At 38.1% G+C, this 14,389-nt stretch overlaps 1 non-coding gene and 1 pseudogene across 1 annotated transcript; both read right to left on the reverse strand.

Moving 5' to 3' along the window:
* The window catches only part of LOC130951321 (respiratory burst oxidase homolog protein B-like), a 64,474-nt pseudogene that overhangs the window by 12,150 nt on the left and 37,935 nt on the right, over window positions 1-14,389 (reverse strand).
* Window positions 12,889-12,992, reverse strand: LOC130953033 (small nucleolar RNA R71). The gene has a single exon (XR_009075206.1). It is a non-coding gene; the product is annotated as a small nucleolar RNA R71 (small nucleolar RNA).

Raw genomic sequence — 14,389 nt, forward strand, 5'->3', positions numbered from 1 at the left:
TCACCTCCAAGCAACTTTAACCAACTGAACTTCCTCTCCTCGCAGCTTCTTTATACTGGTGTCATCAATTCTCGTCGGTGTCACTTGGAAAGTCAAGTTTTCCCTCGACTCGATCGTCTCAGGTTCCAACACATGAGCCGTGTCCGACGTGTACTTACGAAGTTGTGACACGTGGAACACGTCATGTAGGTTAGACAGGTGAGGTGGCAAAGCAACTTGATATGCCACTGGCCCGAATCGCTTTAGGATCTCAAATGGTCCTATATACCTCGAATTCAACTTCTTGGTCTTAATTGCTCTTCCAATCCCAGTTGTTGGTGTAACTCGTAGAAACACATGCTCTCTCACTTCAAACTCCAACGGTTTTCTCTTCTAGTCCGCATAACTCTTCTGTTGACTCTGAGCAGTCAAAATCCTTTCTCGTACCTTCTTAATTTTCTCCATAGTCTCTACTATCACCTCTGGACCCAATACACTTACTTTGCCCGATTTATACCAACAAAGTGGAGACTGGCACTTCCGTCCATATAGAACCTCATATAGAGCCATCCCAATGCTCGCCTGAAAGCTATTGTTGTACACAAACTCCACCAATGGTATGTAGCGGTCCCAACTTCCGGGTTGATCCAAAACACACGCTCTTAGCATATCTTTCAACGTTTGAATAGTCCTTTCTGACTGTCCATTTGTTTGTGGATGATACGCCGTGCTAAGACATAGCTTCGTACCGAAAGCTCTTTGGAAAGCTCCCCAAAATCTTGAAGTGAATCAGGGATCACGATCCGATACGATGCTTGATGGGACACCATGCAACCTTACTATCTTCTTTATATACAGCCTTGCTAACTCTTCCATGGAGCAGTTTACTCGAATAGGTAGAAAATGAGCAGATTTAGTTAAGCAGTTGACGAATGGATTTTTGCCGGTATAGAAATTATCAAGTAATCAATCGTAGTATAGTCTAAACCGACGCAAAATCCATCATCAAACAAATCTACAATCTATAATCGAGAGTATTTGTCCCGAGTCGTTCTTCCCTAGGAATGCTACAAGGGTGCATGTATTGGTTAAGTGGTCTTTTTGTGGCTTGAAGAGTGTGTCATAAAAGTGTGAATAAAAGAAAACAACAATCAATCAACATCAAAAGCCTTGGCCAAGGTTGAACATTGGAAGTTCCATCACTATAGCTTCCCTCAATTGTGATAACAAAGGAGTGTTGCTTCACTTAGTTAACCCCTAATTATAGAGGAAAGTCAAGTAAAAGTAACCAACTCAAGTCACAAGTCCTAGTCTTACCCTAGGGAAGTCTAGCTTTAGTGCACTCTAAGTCAATTAGCAATCCTCAATTCTTAATCAACAATTGACATCCATTATTCAAGTATCTCCAATGACTCAACCACTAGGCCAAGTGAGGGAATACTACTCCATTTCTAAAGTTGGCATTTTCTCAAACATTTGGAGGGCAAGAATGAAAGACATAGTAAAATTGAGAGAAGATTTAGAATCAAAGTATTTCAACACAAGAGATTAACAACAATTAACAATGAATCAACAATGGAAATGAGATCTTCAATGAATCAATAGAATCCAAAACAACAAAGTTAAACCTAAGTTCTACAAGAATTGAACAATTACAAAACACTAATTGAGATTAGAGAAGATGATCTACAATATGAACAAAGTAAATTGAGTGTTGTAATAGATCTCACCAAGGAATGGTTGAGAATTGAGAAAATGAAGATGAATCCTAGAGAGAAGTTGGAGTTTCTCTCTCTACAAATGTAACTAACTAAAACTATCTATCTAATAATCTAGAATTAGTCTATGGGTGTGAATGTGTGTCAATCCCCTTCAATCCTTGGCTCTTACATGCATTTTGGCGCCAAAGTTGGTTGCTAAAACCTTCCAAAATCGCCAGGCACGTGTTGCAATAAAGGAATCACGTGCGGGCTACGACGCGTGCGCGCACGGTACGCGTGCGCGTCCCTGGCTAATTCTGCGATGTGTGCACGAGCGCCTTGTGCGCGTACGCGTGCTTGGCCGAAATCAATTCTTTGGCTTTTTATGCTTCTCTCCACTTGTATGCTTCCTTCCTTGCTTCCTTTGATCCATGCCTAGCCTATTTCATCCTGAGATTACTAACAAACACATCAAGGCATCTTATGGAATCAAAGAAGAAATAGAATTCATCAAAATAAGGCTTAAAAGCATGTTTTTACACTTAAGTACAAATACGGGAGAGATAACAAAACCATGCTAATTTATAGGCTAAATGTGACAAAAGGTTATCAAAATACTCTAAATTCAATACAAGATAAACCCTCAAATTGGGGTTTGTCAGCGGTCCACGACCACCCAAATCGCATCAAATCCTGACCTAGTCTTTGGTAAACCCGTCACAAAATCCATCGCTATTTCTTCCCACTTCCACTGAGAAATTTCAAGTGGTTGTAGCATTCCCGATGGTTTCTGATGTTCTATCTTCACCTTTTGGTAAGTCAAACACTTGGATACCATTGTAGCTACATCACCCTTTATCCCCGGCCACCAGAACATCTTCTTTAAGTCATAATACATCTTTGTGCTTCCAGGATGAATAGAAAACCCACTATTGTGAGCTTCTGATAACAAACCCTGTCTTAAGCTCCCAACATCCGGTACACAAATCCTTCTTTTATATCTCCACAACCACTTGTTATCTTTGGTGAACTCTCCAAGTCTCTTCTCACCAACTAGTTGAAACAATTATTGAAGCTTTAGTTCATCTTGTCGACCCCTTTGAATTTCTGCCTTAAACGTATTTGAAATCTGTAACTGGTTCAAACAAGCTTTTCCGGCAACTCCACCGATATCCAGCTTAAGATCTATAAACTTATCTACTAATTCCTCTTCCTTGATTCTCATCCAAGCTATTGCCAAGGACTTCTGACTCAAAGCGTCTGCTACCACATTCGCCTTTCCGGGATGATAACTCAGTTCAAAGTCATAATACTTTAGCAGCTCCATCCACCTCCTTTGACGCATATTTAGCTCTTTCTGATTGAAGATGTACTTAAGACTCTTATGATCAGAAAAGACGCTAAACCTTACCCCGTACAAGTGGTGTCTCCAAATCTTCAGTGCAAACACAATCGCCGCTAATTCCAAGTCATGAGTTGGATAATTCACCTCGTGCGGTCTCAACTGACACGTCACGTAAGCCACTACGTTCTGGTGTTGCATCAACACGCAACCCAAACCCTTCAGAGAAGCATCACAGTATACTTCGAACAGTTCATGCAGTTTCGGCAAGATCAAAACAGGTGTCGAAGTTAACTTTTCCTTCAAAGTTTGAAAACTCTCTTCACACTTGGACGTCCAAACAAAAGGCGCTTCTTTTCTTGTCAACTTCGTCATTGGTAGTGTAATCCTGAAAAATCCTTCAATGATTCTACGGTAATATCTGGCCAAGCCCAAAAAGCTCCTAACTTCTGTCACATTCGTCGATCTTTCCCATTCCATCACCACTTCTACCTTAGAGGGATCCACCGTAATGTCTCCCTTGCTCACCATGTGACCTAGGAATTTCACTTCCTTCTTCCAAAACTCGCACTTCAACAACTTAGCATACAATTTTCGTTCCTTTAGGATTTACAGCACAATCCTCAGGTACTCCTTAGTGCACGAAATTACAATCACACTTTTGCAATTCCGCACAACTAACCAGCAAGTGCATTGGGTCGTCTAAGTAATACCTTACGTGAGTAAGGGTCGATCCCACGGAGATTGTCGGCTTGAAGCAATCTATGGTTATCTTGTAAACCTTAGTCAGGAGATTAATAATGAAAAGAGTTTTGTTTGTAAAAAGTAAAATAACATGAAATGAATAATACTTGTTATGCAGTGGAGAACAGGTTGAGGTTTTGGAGATGCTCTGTCTTCTGAATCTCTGCTTTCCTACTGATGCATGAAAACTTGTCTCTCAACAAATTTCCCTTCGGCAAGTATACTGAATTGTCGTCAAGTAAAACTCACATAGAGTGAGTTCAAATCCCACAAGGATTGATTGGTCAAGCAACTTTAGTTAGAAGAAGAGGCTAGTTGAGCTAAACAGAATTTAAGTTGAGATGCAGGAATTTAAATGACTAGAAAGTAAATAACAGAATTTAAAGTGCAGAATCTTAAACGGGAGTTGGGGTAAGGAGCAGGAAATTAAATGACAGAAAGTAAATAGAATGGGTAAGATCAGAAATGGGGAAATCATTGGGTTTAGGAGATGTTGCATTCTCCGGATCAAGTTCATTCTCATCTCTTCCTCAATCAATGCATTCATTAATCTCCTTGGCAATCTTAAGTGATTGGATTCCAATTCCTTGGCAATCCAATCTCTCTAAGCTTGAACAATTACCCAATTCCTTGATTTAATTGCTCATGGGAAGAGATGAAGTTTGGTCACTGATTATACCACATGTATTTCCAAATCAAAGTGTTGGGAGGATTAAATGTCACAATATCCATCCAAACCCCAATTTGGTCCAACATGAGAAAGCAATTCTAGCATGATCTCCTCATCCCTTTTCCAAGGTTCGAAGGAGATCCAATTATGGAGAGTTTCTTTTCCAAGACAACTAACCAATTGAATTAAGATCGAAAGCTTTCTAGTAAGATCAAGAGAAAAGAAAGAAGAAGAAGAATGAAAACTATAATTGATCCATCAAATTACAACAGAGCTCCCTAACCCAATGAAAAGGGTTTAGTTGTTCATAGATCTAGGAATGAAAAATGGCAGAAAAGAAGAATCCATGCTAGAAGTACAGAAAAGTAAATATGCAGAGAGTAGTTCCCAAAAGTGCTAATCCCTTTTCCAGTTCAAAACTACTCCTATATATACTACTCCTCATGATCTTCTAGTGAATTCTTCAAGTCTTGGATGTGGGCTCTGGACTTTGAGTTGAAGCAATTCTCCTCTTTAGTGGGCCCAGCTTGCAGAGAAATATGAATTAGGCTTGGGCATTTAGTGAGATTAACGTTGAATACATTTTGGGTGCGAGAACGTTAGTGGCATTCACTTTTTCCACTAACGTTCCACCTTTATATACCCACGTTAGTCTCAACATTAGAATTCTTAACGTGACTTCTAACGTTTCTTACTCAATCCTTGGCCAACGTTAATGGGACTCACTTTTCCCATTAACGTTGGCTTGTGCCCCTTTTTGCAAACGTTAATGGGAATCACTTTTCCCATTAACGTTGCTTGCCTCTTTGCCCCTACGTTAGATCTTATGTTAGCTTGGCTAACGTAGCTCTTAACGTGGGTGTCTATCACCTTCGAGAGCGTTAGTGACACTCACCTTTGTAACTAACGCTCCAATTGCCTTAAGTCCCTACGTTAAAACCCACGTTAACTAAGTTAACTAAGTTAACGTGGCTCTTAACGTAGAAATGAAGCCATCTCCCAACGTTAGTGACAAAAGTGAGTGTCACTAACGTTAGTTCTTTGAATTCAACTCCACGTTAACTTTCACGTTAACAATCTTAACATGAGAGTTAACGTAGGCAATGCTAATGATCCAACGTTAGTGACAAAAATGAGTGTCACTAACGTTGGCGTTGTTGATCATCTTCCATGTTAGAGTTCACGTTAACTAAGTTAACGTGACTCTTAACGTGGGGCATTGCCTAGTTTTCCAACGTTAGTGGTGTTCACTTTTACCACTAATGTTGAGGAGAAACGTTATTGGAGTTCATGTTTCTTGTTAACGTGGAGTCTTCTTTTTCTTCTACGTTAAGTACCACGTTAACTTAGTTGACGTGGCTCTTAACGTAAGCTATGAATGGCTTCGCAGGTGTTATTGGTGATCACTTTTCTCATTAACGTTGCAAGCTCTTTGCCATCCCACGTTAGTATTCACGTTGACTAAGTTAACATGAATGTTAACGTGGTTCTTCCATGCTTCATTTGTCCTGAAATCAAGCAATTAAAGTACATCAAAGCTCTAGCCAAAGTCATGAGATTATGCATCATCAAATTATCATGCAATTCTGGCAAAAATCTCATGAATCATGCAAAATTCACAATGGTTGCTTGAATCAATGTGTAAGTGTATATTCACCCAAAACTTGCCTTATTCACTAAGAAAATGCATGAAACTACCCTAAAACAGTAAAGAAAAGGTCAGTGAAACTGGCCTAAATGCCCTGGCATCACTTACTGTTGTCTTCTTCACGCACGCAAGGCTCCTTCTATGGCAAGCTGTATGTTGGTGGATCACCGTTGTCAATGGCTACCATCTGTCCTCTCAGTAAAAATGGTCCAACTACGGGTTCCGTAGGGCTAATCATCTGTCGGTTCTCACTCGTGTTGGAATAGGATCCATTGATCCTTTTGCACACTGTCACTACGCCCAACATTTGTGAGTTTGAAGCTCGTCACAGTCACCCCTTCCCAGATCCTACTCGGAATACCACAGACAAGGTTTAGACTTTCCAGATCTCAAGAGTGCTGCCAATTGATTCTAACTTATACCACGAAGACTCTGGTTTCATGGATTTGAACACTCTGTTGTCAGGAGAGGCAATCAAACTCGTGAACCAGAAACCTAAGAGATACACACTCAATATAAGGTAGAACAGAAGTGGTTGTCAGGCACGTGTTCATAAGTTGAGAATGGTGATGAGTATCACGGATCATCACATTCATCATGTAGAAGTGCGAATGAATATCTTAGAATAGAAACAAGCGTGATTGAATAGAAAATAGAAATAATTGCATTAATCCATCGAGACACAGCAAAGCTCCACCATGTAGTTTAGAGACTCATGCCGTAGAAGATACAAATTCAGATGTAAAATGTCATGAGGTACAAAATGAATCTCTAAAAGTAATTTTTATACTACACTAGTAACCTAGGTTTACAGAAAATGGGTAAACTAAGATAGATAGTGCAGAAATTCACTTTCAGGGCCCACTTGGTGTGTGTTTGGGCTGAGCATTGAAGCTTTCACGTGCATAGACTATTCCTGGCATTAAACGCCAGCTTTGGTTCCAGTTTAGGTGTTTAACTCCAACTTTTATGCCAATTCTGGCGTTTAACGCCAGAAAAGGGTAAAAAACTGACGTTTAAATGCCAGTTTGCGCTATCAAATCTCGGGCAAAGTATGGACTATTATAAATTTCTGGAAATCCCAAGATGTCTACTTTCCAATGCAATTGAGAGTGCACCAATTGGGCTTCTGTAGCTCCAGAAAATCCATTTTGCATGCAGGAGGGTCAGAATCCAACAACATCTGCAGTCCTTTTTCAGTCTCTGAATTAGATTTTTGCTCAGGTCCCTCAATTTCAGCCAGAAAATACCTGAAATCATAGAAAAACACACAAACTCATAGTAAAGTCCAGAAAAGTGTTTTGTTCATAAAAACTAATAAAAATATACTAAAAAGTAACTAAAGCATACTAAAAACTACATGAAAATACCACCAAAAAGCGTATAAAATATTCGCTCATCACAAAACCGAACTTAAACTGTTGCTTGTCCTCAAGAAACTAGATAAATAAAATAGGATAAAAAAGAGGATTAAGTTGCAATAGAATCCCAGTGTTTTAAGTGAAGCTCAAATTCTAATCAGATGAGCGGGACTAGTAGCTTTTTGCTTCTGAATAGTTTTGGCATCTCACTTTATCCTTTGAAGTTCAGAATGATTAGCATCCATAGGAACTCAGAATTCAGATAGTGTTATTGATTCTCTTAGTTTAATATGTTGATTCTTGAACACAACTACTTTATGAGTCTTGGCTGTGACCTTAAGCATCTTATTTTCCAGTAATACTACATGATACATAAATGTCACAGACACATAATTGGGTGAACCTTTCAGATTGTGACTCAGCTTTGCTAGAGGCCCCAGTTAGAGGTGCCCAGAGTTCTTAGGCACACTCTTTTGCATTGGATCACGACTTTAACCACTCAGTCTCAAGCGTTTCACTTGGACCTTCATGACACAAGCACATGGTTAGGGACAGCTTGATTTAGCCGCTTAGACCAGGATTTTATTCCTTTGGGCCCTCCTATCCATTAATGCTCAAAGCCATGGAACCTTTTTACCCTTGCCTTTTGGTTTAAAGGGCTATTGACTTTTTCTGCTTGCTTTTTCTTTATTTTTCGTTTTTTTTTGCAAACTTTGTATTTTTCACTGCTTTTTCTTGCTTCAAGAATTAATTTTATGATTTTTTAGATTATCAATAACATTTCTCTTTCTTTTCATCGTTCTTTCAAGAGCCAACAATTTTAACAATCATAAACTTCACTATAAAAAATATGCACTGTTCAAGCATTCATTCAGAAGACAAAAATTGTTGCCACCACAAATAAATAATTTGAATTCTTCTCTTAAAAACTCGAAATAATTACATCTTTACTAAAAAAAATTTACTATTTTATTCATGTTTAATGATGATGAGAAAAATAAATTATAGCTTACTTGGAGATAAAAATAAAAATAAAAATAAAGACCCTAATTACTAATATTCATGTAATTCTTAAAATAGGTTTCTAATAAAAGTTATCATAGATTTAAGATTAGGACTCAACAACCTTTATTTTGGGAGATAGGTGCTCCTTCAATCTGTGGGGTGTCTGGTCCCTCAAGGGAGAGATTCTGGCACTTCAGCTTCTATAGCTCACGCCCTTGGATTTCTTGTTCCTTAAGCAGTTTGCAAAGCATGCTGTTTTAATTTTGCTGCTCTTCTTTAAGTTGATCCATAGCTTCTTGCAGCTTGGTGACAGATGCTTCTAGGCGGGCCCATTAGTCAATTTGAGGGATTTCTGGGAGGAACTCCTTCGCCCTCCTCTTGATGGAGTTGTCGTGTACTTGTTGTCTCTCTAATGACTTTTTAGTGATTGGATGCTCGACTGAGCTGAACTCATCCACTCCCATCTTTATCCCAGCATCTTTACATAGTAGAGAGATTAAGCTTGGGTAAGACAATTTGGCTTCAGTGGAGTTCTTATTTGCAATTATGTAAATCTCACAAGAAATCAGATGATGAATCTCCACTTCGTTTCCCAGCATAATGCAATGAATCATCACTGCTCTTTTGACAGTGACCTCAGAACGGTTGCTAGTGGGCAGTATAGAATGCCCAATGAAGTCCAACCAGCCCCTAGCGACTGGTTTGAGATCTCCTCTCTTGAGTTGGTTATCCACTTAGTTCCAGGGAGGCATATGTCCTCTAGAACATGGTCCAAACGCTTATCTACTCTCACCATTCTCCTATTAAAGGATTCTGGATCATCTTGTAGTTGAGGCAGCTTGAAAACCTCTCTTATTTTGTCAAGGTGGAAGTAAATAGTTTTCCCTCTGACCATAGTTTGAAAGGTATGTGATGAGCGGATAATTTATACGCTTTTTGGCATTGTTTTTAGGTAGTTTCTAGTAGGATCTAGCTACTTTTAGGGATGTTTTCATTAGTTTTTATGCAAAATTCACATTTCTGGACTTTACTATGAGTTTGTGTATTTTTCTGTTATTTCAGGTATTTTCTGGCTGAAATTGAGGGACCTGAGCAAAAATCTGATTCAGTCTGAAAAAGGACTGCTGATGCTGTTGGATTCTGACCTCCCTACACTCGAAATAGATTTTTTGGAGCTACAGAACTCCAAATGGCGCACTCTTAACATACAAAGCTTTCCAGCAATATATAATAGTCCATACTTTGTTCGAGCTTAGATGACGTAAACTGGCGTTCAACGCCAGTTCCATGCTGCATTCTAGTAAAACGCCAGAAACACGTCACAAACCAGAGTTAAACGACAAAAACACGTTACAACTTGGCGTTTAACTCCAAAAAAAGCATCTGCACGTGAAAAGTTCAAGCTCAGCCCAAGCACACACCAAAGTGGGCCCCGGAAGTGGATTTCTGCATTTAGACTTATTTCTGTAAACCCTTGTAACTAGTCTAGTATAAATAGGACATTTTACTATTGTATGAGACATATGGGATTTTACATCTTTGATCACATTTGGGGGCTGGCCATTCGGCCATGACTGGACCATCACTTACGTATTTTCAACGGTGGAGTTTCTACACACCATAGATTAAGGGTGTGGAGCTCTGCTATACCTCGAGTTTCAATGCAATTACTACTATTTTCTATTCAATTCAGCTTATTCTTGTTCTAAGATATTCGTGCACTTCAACATTATGGATGTGATGATCCGTGACACTCATCATCATCCATCCTTATGAACGCGTGACTGACAACCACTTCCGTTCTACCTTAGATCGAGCGTGTATCTCTTGGGTTCCTTAACCAGAATCTTTGTGGTATAAGCTAGAACCCTTTGGCGGCCATTCTTGAGAATCCAGAAAGTCTAAACCTTGTCAGTGGTATTCCGAGTAGGATTCAAGGATTGAATGACTGTGACGAGCTTCAAACTCGCGATTGTTGGGCGTAGTGACAGACGCAAAAGAATCAATGGATTCTATTCCGATATGATCGAGAACTGACAGATGATTAGCCGTGTTGTGACAGAGCATTTGGACCATTTTCACTGAGAGGATGGGAAGTAGCCATTGACAACAGTGACGCCCTACATACAGCTTGCCATGGAAAGGAGTATGAAGGATTGAAGGAAGGTAGTAGGAAAGCAGAGATTCAACAGGAACAAAGCATCTCCATACACTTATCTGAAATTCCTACCAATGATTTACATAAGTATCTCTATCTTTATTTTATGCTTTATTTATTATTATTTTCGAAAACCATTATAACCATTTGAATCCGCCTAACTGAGATTTACAAGATGACCATAGCTTGCTTCATACCAACAATCTCCGTGGGATCGACCCTTACTCACGTAAGGTTTATTACTTGGACGACCCAGTGCACTTGCTGGTTAGTTGTGTGAAGTTGTGAAGAATGTGAGTGAACCATAGTAGTGTGCACCAAGTCTTTGGAGCCATTACTAAGAATTGTTCGAGTTATAAAAAGTGTAAATCACAATTTTGCCTATCAAGTTTTTGGCGCCGTTGCCGGAGATTGTTCGAGTTTGGACAACTGACGGTTCATCTTGTTGCTTAGATAAGGTAATTTTTTTCATATTTTGTTTTCAAAAAGTTTTCAAAAATCTTTCAAAAATTTCTTCTTTTTCGTTTTTCCACAATTAATTTTTGAAAAATACAAAAAAATTATAAAACCAAAAAAATCAAAAAATATTTTTGTGTTTCTTGTTTGAGTCTAGAGTCAATTTTCAAGTTTGGTATCTTGGATATTTTTCTTTTCTTGAAAATTTTCAAAAATAATTCTTGATGTTCATCTTGATCTTCAAAGTGTTCTTGGTGTTCATCTTGACATTCATAGTGTTCTTGCATGCATCATGTGTTTTGATTCATAATTTTCATGTTGTGAGTTATTTTTATGTTTTTCTCTCTCATCATTAAAATTAAAAAAATATATCTTTTTCTTATTTCTCTCATAAATTTCGAAAATTTGAGTTGACTTAGTCAAAAAATTTTAAAACTTAGCTATTTCTTATAAGTCAAGTCAAATTTTTAATTTTAAAAATCTTATCTTTTCAAAATCTTTTTCAAAAATCAAATCTTTTTCATTTTTCTTTTATGATTTTCGAAAATTTGAAAACATTTTTCAAAATCTTTTCTTATCTTTATTTCAAAATTTTCGAAAACTTTACTAACAATTAATGTGATTGATTCAAAAATTTGAAATTTGTTACTTTCTTGTTAAGAAAGGTTCAATCTTTAAATTCTAGAATCATATCTTTTAATTTTTTGTTAGTCAAGTAATCAATTTTAAATTTTAAAAAAGATCAAATCTTTTCCAAAAATATCGTTTTCAATCATATCTTTTCAAAATATCTTTCTCAAATCATATCTTTTTCAAAATTGATTTCAAAAATCTTGTCTAACTTCTTATCTTTTCAAAATTGATTTTCAAATCTTTTTCAACTAACTAATTGACTTTTTGTTTGTTTCTTATCTTTTTCAAAACCACCTAACTACTTTCCTCTCTCTAATTTTCAAAAACTCCTCTCTCTTTTTCAAAATTCTTTTAATTAACTAATTATTTCAAATTTTAATTTTAATTTTATTCCTTTTCTTAATTTTTGAATTTTAACTTTAATATTTTTCTTTTATTTTAGCTAAATTTTCGAAAATTCTTCCATCTCATCTCTTTCTATTTATTTATTCATTTACTAACACTTCTCTTCATCTCAAGATTTGAACCCCCTCTTCCTCTCTGAGTTCGAATTTTCCTCTTTTCCTTCTTCTATTCTTTTCTTCTTCTACTAACATAAAAGAATCTCTCTACTGTGGTAAAGAGGATCCCTATTATTATTTTTTGTTCCCTTCTTTTTCATATGAGCAGGAGCAAGGACAAGGACATTCTTGTTGAAGCAGATCCTGAACCTGAAAGGACCCTAAAGAGGAAGCTAAGGGAAGCTAAAGCACAACCCTATGGAGAGGACTTGACATAAATTTTCAAAAAGGAAGAAGAGATGGCAGCCAAAAATAATAACGCAAGGAGGATGCTTGGTGATTATACTACACCTACTTCCAAATTTGATGGAAGAAGCATCTCAATCCCTGCCATTGGAGCAAACAATTTTTAGCTGAAACCTCAACTAGTTGCTCTAATGCAACAGAACTGCAAGTTCCATGGACTTCCATCAAAAGATCCCTACCAGTTTTTAACTGAGTTATTGCAGATCTGTGAGACTATTAAGACTAATGGAATAGATCCTGAAGTCTACAGGCTCATGCTTTTCCCTTTTGCTGTAAGAGACAGAGCTAGAACATGGTTGGACTCACAACCTAAAGATAGCCTGGACTCTTGGGATAAGCTGGTCACTGCCTTCTTGGCTAAGTTCTTTCCTCCTCAAAAGCTTAGCAAGCTTAGAGTGGATGTTCAGACCTTCAAACAAAAAGATGGTGAATCCCTCTATGAAGCTTGGGAAAGATACAAGCAGATGACCAAAAGGTGTCCTTCTGACATACTTTCAGAGTGGACTATTTTAGATATATTCTATTATGGTCTATCTGAGTTCTCTAAGATGTCACTGGACCATTCTGCAGGTGGGTCCATTCACCTAAAGAAAATACCTGCAGAAGCTCAAGAACTCATTGACATGGTTGCAAATAACTAATTCATGTACACTTCTGAGAGAAATTCTGTGAGTAATGAGACGCCTCAGAGGAAGGGAGTTCTTGAAATTGATGTTCTGAATGCCATATTGGCTCAGAACAAAATGTTGACTCAGCAAGTCAACATGATTTCTCAAAGTCTGAATGGATGGCAAAATGCGTTCAACAGTACTAAAGAGGCATCTTCTGAAGAAGAAGCCTATGATCTTGAGAACCCTGCAATGGCAGAGGTAAATTACATGGGTGAACCCTATGGGAACACCTATAATTCTTCATGGAGAAATCATCCAAACTTCTCATGGAAGGATCAACAAAAGCCCCAACAAGGCTTTAATAATGGTGGAAGAAACAGGCTTAGCAATAACAAGCCTTTTCCATCATCTTCTCGACAACAGACAGAGCATTCTGAGTAGAGCTCTTCTAGCTTAGCAAATATAGTCTCTGATATGTCTAAAGCCACTTTAAGTTTCATGAGTGAAACAAGGTCATCCATCAGAAATCTGGAGGCACAAGTGGGCCAGCTGAGTAAGAAAATCATTGAAACTCCTCTAGTACTCTCCCAAGCAATACTGAAGAGAATCCAAAAAGAGAGTGCAAGGCCATTGACATAATCAAAATGGCCGAACTTAGAGAGGAAGGGGAGGACGTGAATCCCAATGAGGAAGACCTCATGGGAAGTTGATGAGCGGATAATTTATACGCTTTTTGGCATTGTTTTTATATAGTTTTTAGTAAGTTTAAGCTACTTTTAGGGATGTTTTCCTTAGTTTTTATGTTAAATTCACATTTCTGGACTTTACTATGAGTTTGTGTGTTTTTCTGTGATTTTAGGTAAATTCTGACTGAAATTGAGGGATTTGAGCAAAACTCTGAAAAAGGCTGACAAAAGGACTGCTGATGCTGTTGGATTCTGACCTCCCTGCACTCGAAATGGATTTTCTGGAGCTACAGAACTCTAAATGGCGCGCTCTCAACGGCGTTGGAAAGTAGACATCCAGGGCTTTCCAGCAATATATAATAGTTCATACTTTATTCGAAGAATGACGACGTAACTTGGCGTTGAACGCCAAGTACATGCTGCTGTCTGGAGTTAAACGCCAGAAAAACGTCATGATCCGGAGTTGAACGCCCAAAACACGTCATAACTCGGAGTTCAACTCCAAGAGAAGCCTTAGCTCGTGTATTGATCAAGCTCAGCCCAAGCATACACCAAGTGGGCCCCGGAAGTGGATTTATGCATCAATTACT

This window comes from Arachis stenosperma, chromosome 9 (assembly GCF_014773155.1).
Source record: "Arachis stenosperma cultivar V10309 chromosome 9, arast.V10309.gnm1.PFL2, whole genome shotgun sequence".
Taxonomy (NCBI): domain Eukaryota; kingdom Viridiplantae; phylum Streptophyta; class Magnoliopsida; order Fabales; family Fabaceae; genus Arachis; species Arachis stenosperma.